The sequence below is a fragment of the Lepus europaeus genome, unplaced genomic scaffold (assembly GCF_033115175.1).
Source record: "Lepus europaeus isolate LE1 unplaced genomic scaffold, mLepTim1.pri SCAFFOLD_66, whole genome shotgun sequence".
In the NCBI taxonomy this organism is placed as follows: Eukaryota; Metazoa; Chordata; class Mammalia; order Lagomorpha; family Leporidae; genus Lepus; species Lepus europaeus.
This window is the reverse complement of record NW_026909534.1, coordinates 561,271-563,474: the sequence shown is the minus strand read 5'-3', so window position 1 is coordinate 563,474 and position 2,204 is coordinate 561,271. Positions and strand designations below refer to the sequence as shown.

General features: G+C 51.1%; 1 pseudogene; it reads right to left on the bottom strand.

The window, feature by feature from the left end:
* Positions 1 to 708: 708 nt before the first annotated feature.
* Positions 709 to 1,614, bottom strand: LOC133755644 (calcium release-activated calcium channel protein 1-like; annotated as a pseudogene).
* Between the last annotated feature and the right edge of the window lie 590 nt (positions 1,615 to 2,204).

Genomic DNA, 2,204 nt, shown 5'->3' with positions numbered 1-2,204 from the left:
GGCCTGTGCATTCCCTCATAAAATGTGCACACCTGAGCCCCAATTCCTCATGCACCAACAATGCCACAGCAGGAAGAACAAGCATGACCCTTGCCCCTGCAGCAGGAGCTAGTTCTAACCTCACTTACCACTTGCACTGACAGGTGGGATGAATCACTCCCTGAAGAAATCATTGGATGATGCTCTCAGTAGAAGACATGGATTTTTGCCAGGAAAAAGCATCAGAGTTTGAGGATCATGCAAGTCCAATCCCATTTCTACATAACAAAATGTTTTTTTCTATTGTGTTTCTTTGGAGTAGAAGTTTTCTATTTGTTTTTTTTTAAATTCACCATTTCTTTTTTCCCTTGTGAGTATATTTATGTGTCCACACTTGCACACGCTCACTGCACAACAGGGAGGGAAGTCAAGACGGAAAGGACAGGAAGCATCCAGGAGGCACTGGCATGGGGGAGGAGAAGGGACAAAGAGGGTGTCTGTCCCCACCCGGTCCCCCACCACCTCCTAACCAGGAGGTTGACCTGGAGCTGCAAGAACAGGAAGTGCTTACTCTGACTTGGAGGAAAGTTTCAAAGTGCAGTAATCTCCTTTACAAAAAGCCTCTTCCCTCCGCACTCTGCCCCTCGATGAAGCCCAGCTCCCTGCACAGGCTGTCCTTGAGGCTTTGGCAGGACAATGTCATGGGGAAGGGCTCTGGACCACAAGGGCTTAGGCATAGTGGCTGCCGGGCATCAGGGAGTGGTCCCCTCTGTGGTCCATCTGGTCCTGCAAGTGGGCAAGCTCAGCCAGCTCACTGAGCTCCTGGAACTGTCACTCTGTCTTGTGGCTGACCAGTGAGTGGTAAAAGTGGACAGCAAAGACGATGAAGACCAGGCCAAAGGGCACCATGATGGTGGTGGATGCAATGGCTGCTGCCTGGCCCAGGGTGATGCCACTCTCGCTGCTGTTGTTGGAGGCCGCACCACCAGCTGGGGGCTTGCTGGTAGGGCTTAGCTGCCCCCGGCTGCTTCTTGAGGGGCAAGAACTTGACCCAGCAGAGCAGCACGACCTCGGCCAGGAAAAGCAGAGTGCCGATGATGGTGGAGAAGGCCCAGGCCAGCTCGATGTGGCGATGCATGCGCTCGTGGAGCGACTCCTTGACGGAGTTGAGGTTGTCGACGTTGCTGACAGCCTCTATGTTGGGCAGGATGCAGGTGCTGATCATGAGTGCAAACAGGTGCACGGCCACCAGCACCGTGGTGCAGGCACTGAAGGTGATGAGCAGCCCCGGTGGATAGTCGTGCTCAGTGTCCAGCTGCACCTCCACCATGGCCACCATGGCTAAGCCAGACAGCAGAGCCGAGGTCCGGCTGGAGGCTTTGAGCTTGGCACTGCTCAAGTAGAGCTTACGCCAGGACAGCGCCTGCATCGAGTGTTCGTTGAGGCTCATCACCTCGGAGTAACCCTGGCCGATCAAGTCCGGGTAGCTGACTGCTGGCAGCGGCGGCAGTGCGGACCCTGGGGACTCCCCATCCCCACTGCGGCAGTTCCGGCAGCTGCCGCTAGTGGTACTGCCGCTGCTGAGGGGAAGCTCGGGATTGTTGCTGCTCTGGGGCAGGCGGGCTCCGGATGCATGGAGCACGCTGCAAAGGCGTGGGCCGGCTCGGGAGCCTGGAAGGCAGTGGCCCCCGCCCCCCACGAGGGCCTGGCCCTTATTCACCATTTTCTACATCTTGAAAATTTATTGATTCTTCTTCATTGTTCTATGTGTTTTTTGAATTCCTTATTTTGTTCCCATATTATTATTGATATTCTTGAGTGTTCCTCTGTGTACTTTTCCAGGTTGAACAACATGTATACCCAACCTCAGAACACTAGAAAATATAAGCAAATGTTGAGAACTCTGAAGGGATAAACAGCAATAGAACAAACGTAGCACATCAATACTTCACTTTCAAGAGTGGTAGATTTGAACAACATTGTAAATCAACTTTTCCTAACAGTTACACAGAGAGCATTCTACCTGACAGCAGCAGAACATGTGTTCTTAACAGCTGTCAAAAATTCTCCAGGTGGGATCATCAGTTAATTCAGAAAATATGCATCAACAATTTTTAGAAAATTGGATTCATATCATTGTCTTTCATAACTCTAATAGAATAAAAATAAAAATCAATTCCAGAAAAATGGGAAAAGTCACACATATGTGGATGTCAATCTACACT